Raw genomic sequence first — 13,259 nt, 5'->3', positions numbered from 1 at the left:
AACGGGTGTATTTTCAACACCAGCTAACAGCTGCGGCAGTTTGCGACGGTGAACCTCTGCACAGTCAAGGCCAGAGTCAGTCACTCTCTCAACACACTGTCTTGATGGGTTGATCAATCCTTCAGGTTTCACAGCCAATAACACAGCATCATGGCCAGAGTCAGTCACTCTCTCAACACACTGTCTTGATGGGTTGATCAATCCTTCAGGTTTCAGGTTTCACAATCCTTCAGGTTTCACAGCCAATCAGCTCTCAGTCACTCTCTCAACACACTGTCTTGATGGGTTGATCAATCCTTCAGGTTTCACAGCCAATAACACAGCATCATGGCCAGAGTCAGTCACTCTCTCAACACACTGTCTTGATGGGTTGATAAATCCTTCAGGTTATACAGGCCAATAACACAGCATCATGGCTAGCTGATATTCTTCTTATGTGTTCAGTTTCCAGGAACAGGAAACTCTTACAACCCCTGCCAATCTATTTCTATGTGAACCTAGTTTATGTTCAGACTTTATGTAGGCATTCCTCTCTAGGTCTATTCTTGAAGGATCTATGTATTTGGTAAATGAATGCATGTCACTGAGAGTTTTTCCATTGGGGAAAGGAATATTTTGTCACACACAATCAGCAATTAAAGTTCATAAAGCTATTCAACTTGTGGTGATAAATGTTGCTAGTGGAAAGAGATCTAGAGAAACCATGTGTGGTCTGTCGGGCCCTAGTGGAATCTGAACCCTTTATAACAGATTTCAAAGAGCCAGCTAATAGTATATTTATTGGCGTTGCTCCTTAAAGAGTTCCTCACTAGAGGACAGTGATTATGTGGAACTGATTTAGGTTTGTGTAAGACAGTTTAATAAATTACAAATGTGTTTCCATTCTAGCCTCTTAATTTTATTGGAGTGATTTTAAAATATGTGTAACAGTTAAATAATAACAAATAGCATAGTCAAAATTGTAATAACCATTTTAGATCTTAAAAGTAAAAATATTGATATTGAAAAACATTTGTCATGTCTTGACAATAGTCCATGTACCATATGTGTAGATGAATACAATGGATATGGGATGGATAAGGTGAAGACCCTCCATCTTCCCAATTCCCCCTCCATCTCTCTTGCACTGACGTTCCAATGGTTACGTATAATACACGCCTACAGAAACTCCCGAAACTGCAAGAGGACGACAAGAGCGGCGTTCGTTCTCACTAGTATGTCGATTCCATCGGGCTACACATCCACTTCTGAGCCCGAATGTTTATCTAGACTAACAAGTGGAATATTATTCAGTTGATTTACCCACGAAGTTCGGGAGGCGTTTTATTTGGGTAAGTGTTGTTTTCAGAGATTGCGGTGCAGTATTTTTTTAATGATTCTTTAGGTTGAACACTGTGCACAATGAAATGAGACATAAAAACAGCTGTGATCCACAAAAACAACTATTCTTATCTGCATATTTCTTACCCATCTATATTTCCAACAGATAAATCAGTGCGCGTTTCAGTTGGTTAGTAGTCAAATGTGAGTTGTTTGGAAACTTCGTACGTTTTACATGCGGTGGTCCCTGTACTATATAAAATACAATTAGCTCTCTATCTCGTTTCAAACTATTTGAAACTGAGTTTTCTCAAATTCAGCAGATTATGAATTGTGACCATTCCATTGTTTTAAGTGATCCTCATTCAAAGGGGATGAGATGGCAGAGCTGTCAGACTGATTTAGGGAATACTTAAAGTAGTAACGTTAGCAGGTGCATGGCACAGGTTTAGGAACTGCAATGCCAGTGCAGCGCTGCCATATGTGCCTGGCCCATAAATAATAAACTGAGTGTAAATTTACTTATAGCTGCCTCGGCACAATGAAAGACAATCGACACACTGAGAAAGCAGAGAGAGCAGGAATTCTTCTCTCCAGATTTAACAGTTGGCCATATTGTTGTATGTTATTGTATTGTAGCTAAATGAGGTTTGCTAGTGCTGAAATCGGTCAGATATGTGGAAGGGCAAGGCCGGTATGGGAAGCAGTCTTCCACAGCTGTGTGGTAGGCCTACATTAAACAAGTGAGGTACACTACAGTGTTAAGTGGTGTTATTATGGCTATAGGAATGACAGGGCCTCAAACACGACAGGCTGCCCTGAGGCTTCTACCATCAGCAGGTTCACTACAACCATACTGTAGAATTACTACTGTCCAGGTGTGCAGAGAGAGTCCTCACACTGACATCCTGTCCAGGGGTGCAAAGAGAGTCCTCACACTGACATCCTGTCCAGGTGTGCAGAGAGAGTCCTCACACTGACATCCTGTCCAGGGGTGCAGAGAGAGTCCTCACACTGACATCACTGTACACATATGTTCCTGCAGTCCACTGTCAGATTCTTTCTGTTGCAAACAGTTTTTTAAATCCTGTTTTTACTTTGTGGTTATGGGGTATTGTGTGCAGATTGATGATGGGGGTGGAAATAACGATGTAATCCATTTTGGAATACGGCTGTAATGTAATAAAATGTGGAGAAAGTCAAGTGGTCTGAATACTTTCCGAATGCAGTGTGTTTGGCATTTTCTCAGGAAGTCTGTCTGGCCTAGAAATACATCTGCATGTGTTCTCAATTTAGCTTCAATTCCAGTCTGTATTTTCCCAACTACTTAAAAAGATGCATCATGGCGTCATGCTATAACTTTAAAATAAATAGGTACTGGGAAGCATTCTAAACAAGTTGTTTGCCGGAATTCCTTTTAAACTCAGTCAAGTAAAAACATGTCTATTTGTGGTCTGGCCCGGTCATCACAGAGGCAGTCTGTCTGTGTGTGAGAGTGTGGAACGGGGTGTGAGTGTGGAACGGGGTGAGAGTGTGGAACGGGGTGTGAGTGTGGCTGTTGTGAGTCTTGTAATTTAGATTTTTTTTTAGAAGCCTCCTTTCCTTAATATGCAGAAGTCAGTGGTCTCTCCTCTCCCTCTCTTTCCCTCTCTCGCTCTCCCTTTTCACGTAAAAGCCATGCAACAGAAATTCCATTTGTACAGCACCCTAACTGGGGAGGGACAGCCTCTGGCCTCTGTAGTCCAAAGTGGGCCTCTCTCTTACAAATCACTTAATTAGAGATGGAAGTAGTGGAGCCACAGGGTCAGGAAGAAGAGATGGGGGAAAAGTAGAGAATCTAAGTCTGTGACTCCAGGCAGCCAGAGGTCCAGAGGTCCAGAGGTCCAGAACCTGCTGTGTGTCAATCTGTCCCCTGGTCCATTCATTGCTCCATATCCTCACACCACCTGTCTGCCTGTCTACAACAACCTCAGCACCCAGCATTAAGGCCTAGATTCAATCAGATCAAGCATTAACCGGTGATAGCCGACACCCACATAGCTGATGTTTTGGTGTCGAAGGTGTCAGAGGTGTCAAATCAGTGAGCAGCTACTCTTGATCAAATTCACGAAGCCACACCCGTCCCACTCACGTTACAAGTTCAGAATGAGAAAGTGTAGGCTATATCTCAAATTTAAAATCATTAATCAATACGAGGATTTCTATCAGCCTAATCAAGATGTAGATTACATCTCACATTCCAGTGTTCAAACAAGGCTGCATGGAATTTCTCTTAATAATCCGACTCCGTGCAGCCAATGGCAATGCCCACTTTATGTATAATGCCAGGAACCACTTGTGGATCTGACAGCTCTAACACAGTTCCAACTCTGACACTGCCAAAACAACCACTATGTGGATGTAGGCTAAAGCGGATCTGATTGAATAGAGCCCTAAATCAACTTGGCATCATAAAGGAATGTTCTAGGTCATCATAAAGCATCATAAAGAATGTTCTAGGTCATCATAAAGGAATGTTCTATGTCATCATAAAGGAATGTTCTAGGTCATCATAAAGGAATGTTCTAAGTCATCATAAAGGAATGTTCTAAGTCATCATAAAGGAATGTACATCATCCTAATGGAATGTTCTACATCATCATAAAGGAATGTTCTACGTCATCATAAAGGAATGTTCTAAGTCATCCTAATGGAATGTTCTACATCATCATAAAGGAATGTTCTACGTCATCATAAAGGAATGTTCTATGTCATCATAAAGGAATGTTCTAGGTCATCATAAAGAATCATAAAGTATGTTCTAGGTTATCAAAAAGGAATGTTCTAAGTCATCATAAAGGAATGTTCTAAGTCATCATAAAGGAATGTTCTAAGTCATCATAAAGGAATGTACATCATCCTAATGGAATGTTCTACATCATCATAAAGGAATGTTCTACGTCATCATAAAGGAATGTTCTAGGTCATCATAAAGCATCATAAAGTATGTTCTAGGTTATCAAAAAGGAATGTTCTAAGTCATCATAAAGGAATGTTCTAAGTCATCATAAAGGAATGTACATCATCCTAATGGAATGTTCTACGTCATCATAAAGGAATGTGCATCATCCTAATGGAATGTTCTACGTCATCATAAAGGAATGTTCTAAGTCATCATAAAGGAATGTTCTAAGTCATCATAAAGGAATGTACATCATCCTAATGGAATGTTCTACATCATCATAAAGGAATGTTCTACGTCATCATAAAGGAATGTTCTATGTCATCATAAAGGAATGTTCTAGGTCATCATAAAGAATCATAAAGTATGTTCTAGGTTATCAAAAAGGAATGTTCTAAGTCATCATAAAGGAATGTTCTAAGTCATCATAAAGGAATGTACATCATCCTAATGGAATGTTCTACGTCATCATAAAGGAATGTTCTAGGTCATCATAAAGGAATGTTCTAGGTCATCATAAAGGAATGTTCTAGGTCATCATAAAGGAATGTTCTACATCATCATAAAGGAATGTTCTACATCATCATAAAGGAATGTTCTACGTCATCATAAAGCATCATAAAGGAATGTTCTAGGTCATCATAAAGGAATGTTCTACATCATCATAAAGGAATGTTCTACGTCATCATAAAGGAATGTTCTACATCATCATAAAGGAATGTTCTAGGTCATCATAAAGGAATGTTCTAGGTCATCATAAAGTAATGTTCTACGTCATCATAAAGGAATGTTCTACATCATCATAAAGGAGTGTTCTAGGTCATCATAAAGGAATGTTCTAGGTCAATTTAAAGGAATGTTCTACATCATCCTAAAGGAATGTTCTACGTCATCATAAAGGAATGTTCTACGTCATGATAAAGGAATGTTCTAGGTCAATTTAAAGGAATGTTCTACATCATCATAAAGTAATGTTCTACGTCATCATAAAGGAATGTTCTACGTCATCATAAAGGAATGTTCTAGGTCAATTTAAAGGAATGTTCTACATCATCATAAAGGAATGTTCTACGTCATCATAAAGGAATGTTCTACATCATCATAAAGAAATGTTCTACATCATCATAAAGGAATGTTCTACATCATCATAAAGGAATGTTCTAGGGCAATTTAAAGGAATGTTCTACATCATCATAAAGGAATGTTCTACGTCATCATAAAGGAATGTTCTACATCATCATAAAGGAATGTTCTACATCATCATAAAGGAATGTTCTACGTCATCATAAAGGAATGTTCTAAGTCATCCTAATGGAATGTTCTACATCATCATAAAGGAATGTTCTACGTCATCATAAAGGAATGTTCTATGTCATCATAAAGGAATGTTCTAGGTCATCATAAAGAATCATAAAGTATGTTCTAGGTTATCAAAAAGGAATGTTCTAAGTCATCATAAAGGAATGTTCTATGTCATCATAAAGGAATGTTCTAAGTCATCATAAAGGAATGTTCTAAGTCATCATAAAGGAATGTTCTAAGTCATCATAAAGGAATGTACATCATCCTAATGGAATGTTCTACATCATCATAAAGGAATGTTCTACGTCATCATAAAGGAATGTTCTATGTCATCATAAAGGAATGTTCTAGGTCATCATAAAGCATCATAAAGTATGTTCTAGGTTATCAAAAAGGAATGTTCTAAGTCATCATAAAGGAATGTTCTAAGTCATCATAAAGGAATGTACATCATCCTAATGGAATGTTCTACGTCATCATAAAGGAATGTGCATCATCCTAATGGAATGTTCTACGTCATCATAAAGGAATGTTCTAAGTCATCATAAAGGAATGTTCTAAGTCATCATAAAGGAATGTACATCATCCTAATGGAATGTTCTACATCATCATAAAGGAATGTTCTACGTCATCATAAAGGAATGTTCTATGTCATCATAAAGGAATGTTCTAGGTCATCATAAAGAATCATAAAGTATGTTCTAGGTTATCAAAAAGGAATGTTCTAAGTCATCATAAAGGAATGTACATCATCCTAATGGAATGTTCTACGTCATCATAAAGGAATGTTCTAGGTCATCATAAAGGAATGTTCTAGGTCATCATAAAGGAATGTTCTAGGTCATCATAAAGGAATGTTCTACATCATCATAAAGGAATGTTCTACATCATCATAAAGGAATGTTCTACGTCATCATAAAGCATCATAAAGGAATGTTCTAGGTCATCATAAAGGAATGTTCTACATCATCATAAAGGAATGTTCTACGTCATCATAAAGGAATGTTCTACGTCATCATAAAGGAATGTTCTACATCATCATAAAGGAGTGTTCTAGGTCATCATAAAGGAATGTTCTAGGTCAATTTAAAGGAATGTTCTACATCATCCTAAAGGAATGTTCTACGTCATCATAAAGGAATGTTCTACGTCATGATAAAGGAATGTTCTAGGTCAATTTAAAGGAATGTTCTACATCATCATAAAGGAATGTTCTACGTCATCATAAAGGAATGTTCTACATCATCATAAAGGAATGTTCTAGGTCAATTTAAAAGAATGTTCTACATCATCATAAAGGAATGTTCTACGTCATCATAAAGGAATGTTCTACATCATCATAAAGAAATGTTCTACATCATCATAAAGGAATGTTCTACATCATCATAAAGGAATGTTCTAGGGCAATTTAAAGGAATGTTCTACATCATCATAAAGGAATGTTCTACGTCATCATAAAGGAATGTTCTACATCATCATAAAGGAATGTTCTACATCATCATAAAGGAATGTTCTACATCATCATAAAGGAATGTTCTACGTCATCATAAAGGAATGTTCTACATCATCATAAAGGAATGTTATAGGTCTACATAAAGGAATGTTCTAGGTCTACATAATGGAATGTTCTACGTCATCATAAATGGCAGGATGGTACAGTAATAGAACCGACAGGATGTCCGGAGCTCTTGGAGAGTAGACCATATCTCATCGACTAGCGCCATATCACCAGCAGCCTCCCAGACAACCTCTTGACGTTCCACAGTGACACTGAAGGGCACAACGCCTCCGCAATACATTTCTCTGTGCCAGTACTACTACTTCTCTAGCAGTCAGTCCCAGAGACCAGGCATGTAGAGGTACAGTATGAGCTTCAGTCCATTGAAACATAGAGTTCACTCTTAGAAAAAAGGGTTCCAAAAGTGTTCTTCGGCTGTCCCCATAGGATAACCCTTTTTGGTTACAGGTAGAACCTGTTCTTCATGAAACCAAAAGGGTTCTATTTGGAACCCAAAAGGGTTCTACCTGCAACTAAAAAGGGGTTCTTCAAAGGGTTCTCCTATGGGGACAGCCGAGGGACCCTTTAAGGTTCTAGATAGCTCATTTTTTTCACTAAATCAGTGAGTGACAGATTTACCTCAGGACTTCCTATAAAACGGACAGCAGCAGGTTCTTAACCCAGGCTGTCCTCTGTATAACCACTATTATATCTACTCCCACAATATGTCCCTGTCTATCGAGGTACCAGAGGGTTAAGAGCCCTTACAGTTGACTTACAGAACCTCAAAGTGGTTCAACAATCTGTGCTCTACGCACGACTCCATCTTGAATTTCAATGGAATGGATATTGATTTAAAGCTTAATTGCGACCAGTCTTTCTTTGGAATCCAAAACCAACGATTTTGTTACATGAGACATATGCTGTGTGACTTGAGGGAAATTCTTTTTGACCAGGTTTTTATCATCTTCCAGATCAGCACTACACTTAGACTGAGTTGCTCTCTCTTCAGTTGAAATAGTTTAGCTGTTGTTGTCATTTAGGATTAAGTTATAATTTATCTTAATTAACCCTAGCCTCTTTTAGTAATTTTCATCATCTCTTATCCAGAATGACTTACAGTAAGGAGTGCACAGATTTTCATACTGGTCCCCCATGGGAATCAAACCCACAGCCCTGGCTTTCCAAGCACCATGCTCTACCAACTGAGCTACTTGGGACTAACCAGATTCTCATACATAGAGGCCCATGTATACTGTATAATCCTCCATTGGCTGACTACAGTGGTTCAGAAGTCTCTTAGCTTCTTACTCAGTGTTGTAGTATCCCACAGAGATAAATGACATCATAGAGAGAATCATACTCCTACAGCAACATTTGGTCTGACTAGTTCTTGTGGATCTCTGAACACAACAGAAGGTATTAGCATCTCTCTCTGTGCCTCTGTACTGTAGTGAAGGGAAGAACCCCAGTCATTCACAGAGGATTGTTGTTCGCTGTTTGACCTGGAACATCACGTTGCCTGGTTCACGATCACCTTTCCCACCTGGTCCTAGTCCAGGAGGACAGGAGTCAAGGATCAGGATCACCTTTCCCACCTGGTCCTAGTACAGGAGGACAGGAGTCCTGGTTCACGATCACCTTTCCCACCTGGTCCTAGTCCAGGAGGACAGGAGTCCTGGTTCACGATCACCTTTCCCACCTGGTCCTAGTCCAGGAGGACAGGAGTCCTGGTTCACGATCACCTTTCCCACCTGGTCCTAGTCCAGGAGGACAGGAGTCCTGGTTCACGATCACCTTTCCCACCTGGTCCTAGTCCAGGAGGACAGGAGTCCTGGATCAGGATCACCTTTCCCACCTGGTCCTAGTACAGGAGGACAGGAGTCCTGGTTCAGGATCACCTTTCCCACCTGGTCCTAGTCCAGGAGGACAGGAGTCCTGGTTCACGATCACCTTTCCCACCTGGTCCTAGTCCAGGAGGACAGGAGTCCTGGATCAGGATCACCTTTCCCACCTGGTCCTAGTACAGGAGGACAGGAGTCCTGGTTCAGGATCACCTTTCCCACCTGGTCCTAGTCCAGGAGGACAGGAGTCCTGGTTCAGGATCACCTTTCCCACCTGGCCCTAGTCCAGGAGGACAGGAGTCCTGGTTCAGGATCACCTTTCCCACCTGGCCCTAGTACAGGAGGACAGGAGTCCTGGTTCAGGATCACCTTTCCCACCTGGCCCTAGTACAGGAGGACAGGAGTCCTGGTTCAGGATATCCTTTCCCACCTGGTCCTAGTACAGGAGGACAGGAGTCCTGGTTCAGGATCACCTTTCCCACCTGGCCCTAGTACAGGAGGACAGGAGTCCTGGTTCAGGATCACCTTTCCCACCTGGTCCTAGTCCAGGAGGACAGGAGTCCTGGTTCAGGATCACCTTTCCCACCTGGTCCTAGTCCAGGAGGACAGGAGTCCTGGATCAGGATCACCTTTCCCACCTGGTCCTAGTACAGGAGGACAGGCGTCCTGGTTCAGGATCACCTTTCCCACCTGGTCCTAGTACAGGAGGACAGGAGTCCTGGATCAGATATGTTAACATTGCCAAAGCAAGTGAACTAGATAATAAACAAAAGTGAAATAAACAATAAAAATTCAAAGTAAACATTACAGTCTCTCTCTCTCTCTCTCATTTCCTGCCCGACCTTCCACCTGGGCAAGTGATTACTGGCCAGTGGCCAGTGGAATGCAGAGAAAGAGAGAGCGATGTAGATGGAGAAATAAATAGAGAGAGATAAAATGATGAGAGAGAACGCATGTGGTTTCTATGCAGGTCTCATCTTAGAGGAAGGATTTAATTGAAGCCATTTCCTGCCATCAATCCACTGTAAATCTGCCCTTGAATCTAATCAAAATTAAATACAATATTACTTTATATGCTAAAACGCTACCGCAACAACCACTCTTTCATTTCCAAAAGAATGCATGCAGCACAGGAGGCTGGTGGCACCTTAATTGGGGAGGATGGGCTCGTGGTAATGACTGGAGTGGAGTCAGTGGAACGGTATCAAATACATCAAACACATGGTTTCCATGGTTTCCACGTGTTTGATGCCGTTCCACTGACTCCGTTCCAGCCATTAGTATGAGCCGTCCTCCCCTCAGCCTCCACTGGCATGCAGGTAATAAAGTGTTGGTGACAGATCTGTTTATTGCTCCAGCTCTGGCAGAAGGGTTGAGAGGAAGGAAGGAGAGTTGAGGTTCCTGTCTCAATGTATTCTAGTTGACGTGCTTTGAAAAGAAAGACTTGAATGGAAACTACATAACGTGCTTAGAATTATATGTGCATCAATCTGATATTAATAAATATATAATAAATATATAATACTTATCTTTTAGTTTGGATTAGATTGTCTGCTGTGTATCTCATGAAAATTGCACGTAAATATATTTATACATAATTAGAGCGTTATTGAAGTACAAATTATAACAGTATCTCTTTAGACCACAGACATGTTATATTAAAGCATTCATAAGAAAAACTGTGAGAAATTATAAGAAAACAAACATTTACAACCGTACCGTCGTCATGATGGCCAGCAGGCAAAAATACAACCGTACGGTCGTCATGAAGGGCAGCAGGCAAAAATACAACCGTACGGTCGTCATGAAAGGCAGCAGGCAAAAATACAACCGTACGGTCGTCATGAAGGACAGCAGGCAAAAATACAACCGTACGTCGTCATGAAGGGCAGCAGGCAAAAATACAACCGTACGGTCGTCATGAAGGCAGCAGGCAAAAATACAACCGTACGGTCGTCATGAAGGGCAGCAGGCAAAAATACAACCGTACGGTCGTCATGAAGGACAGCAGGCAAAAATACAACCGCAAAAATACAACGGTCGTCATGAAGGGCAGCAGGCATGAAAAAATTCAACCAGGCAAAAATACAACGTACGGTCGTCATGAAGGACAGCAGGCAAAAATACAACCAGCAGGCAAAAATACAACCGTACGGTCGTCATGAAGGGCAGCAGGCAAAAATACAACCGTCGTCATGAAGGGCAGCAGGCAAAAATACAACCGTCATGAAGGGCAGCAGGCAAAAATACAAACCGTCATGATGGACAGCAGGCAAAAATCGTCATGAAGGACAGCAGGCAAAAATACAACCGTACGGTCGTCATGAAGGGCAGCAGGCAAAAATTCAACCGTACGGTCGTCATGAAGGACAGCAGGCAAAAATACAACCGTACGGTCGTCATGAAGGGCAGCAGGCAAAAATACAACCGTACCGTCGTCATGAAAGGCAGCAGGCAAAAATACAACCGTACGGTCGTCATGAAGGGCAGCAGGCAAAAATACAACCTTACCGTCGTCATGATGGGCAGCAGGCAAAAATACAACCGTATGGTCGTCATGATGGGCAGCAGGCAAAAATACAACCGTACGGTCGTCATGATGGGCAGCAGGCAAAAATACAACCGTACGGTCGTCATGAAGGGCAGCAGGCAAAAATACAACCGTACCGTCGTCATGAAGGGCAGCAGGCGTCATGATGGGCAGATGGGCAGCAGGCAAAAATACAACCGTACCGTCGTCATGATGGGCAGCAGGCAAAAATACAACCGTACCGTCGTCATGATGGGCAGCAGGCAAAAATACAACCGTACCGTCGTCATGATGGGCAGCAGGCAAAAATACAACCGTACCGTCGTCATGATGGGCAGCAGGCAAAAATACAACCGTACCGTCGTCATGATGGGCAGCAGGCAAAAATACAATGATGGGCATGATGGGCAGCAGGCAAAAATACAAACCGTCGTCATGATGGGCAGCAGGCAAAAATACAACCGTGCCCATGATGGGCAGCGTCATGATGGGCAGCAGGCAAAAATACAACCGTACCGTCGTCATGATGGGCAGCAGGCAAAAATACAACCGCACCGTCGTCATGATGGGCAGCAGGCAAAAATACAACCAGGCAAAAATACAACCGTCGTCATGATGGGCAGCAGGCAAAAATACAACCGCAAAAATACCGTCGTCATGATGGGCAGCAGGCAAAAATACAACCGTACCGTCGTCATGATGGGCAGCAGGCAAAAATACAAACCGTGATGGGCAGCGTCGTCATGATGGGCAGCAGGCAAAAATACAACCGTGACCGTCGTCATGATGGGCAGCAGGCAAAAATAAAATACAACAGCAGGCAAAAATACCGTCGTCATGATGGGCAGCAGGCAAAAATACAACCGTACCGTCGTCATGATGGGCAGCAGGCAAAAATACAACCGTACCGTCGTCATGAAAGGCAGCAGGCAAAAATACAACCGTACCGTCGTCATGATGGGCAGCAGGCAAAAATACAACCGTACCGTCGTCATGATGGGCAGCAGGCAAAAATACAACCGTACCGTCGTCATGATGGGCAGCAGGCAAAAATACAACCGTACCGTCGTCATGAAAGGCAGCAGGCAAAAATACAACCGTACCGTCGTCATGAAAGGCAGCAGGCAAAAATACAACCGTACCGTCGTCATGATGGGCAGCAGGCAAAAATACAACCGTACCGTCGTCATGATGGGCAGCAGGCAAAAATACAACCGTACGGTCGTCATGAAGGACAGCAGGCAAAAATACAACCGTACGGTCGTCATGAATGGGCAGCAGGCAAAAATACAACCTTATAAATCTGACTTCATGTTCAAGCCAAGGCCAAGGTCATCCTCTAGCTTTTTGCTAATGTGCTTTATTCAAGCTACTTTATTGAATAGGCTTCTTATTAGAGATTGGGGAGTTTGTTTGAAGTTCAATCAATGAATATTGATTATCTTTCTGATATGGGATAAGACTACTTAGCATAGTAAATTGTGTGAATAAATGAATTATAAAATAAAAAAATGTCTCATATTACCAGGCTTTAAATGGAGGTAAAGGAGGGCTTTGTAATAGTGGAAAAAAAGTTTGTTTTCGGCAGAAAGGGGATTAATAAAGTCCATCAATATCTTATCTCTGCAAGGTGTAAAATTCCAACCGTATCAGTATTGCTCCCTCTACCCGGGATTAAGTAATTAAACCCCTGCCATTGGCCCCTACATTGTAGAACCAAGTTGAGTCTGTGCATCCAGAGTCATGGAGGAGGAGAGGAGGCTCATTATCTGTCCCGGGTCTGAACCCATAGAGAGTCCAGCATCGGGGGCTTTGTCATGGGTA

This window comes from Oncorhynchus nerka, linkage group LG2 (genome assembly GCF_034236695.1).
Source record: "Oncorhynchus nerka isolate Pitt River linkage group LG2, Oner_Uvic_2.0, whole genome shotgun sequence".
In the NCBI taxonomy this organism is placed as follows: domain Eukaryota; kingdom Metazoa; phylum Chordata; class Actinopteri; order Salmoniformes; family Salmonidae; genus Oncorhynchus; species Oncorhynchus nerka.
This window is presented reverse-complemented; position numbering follows the sequence as displayed.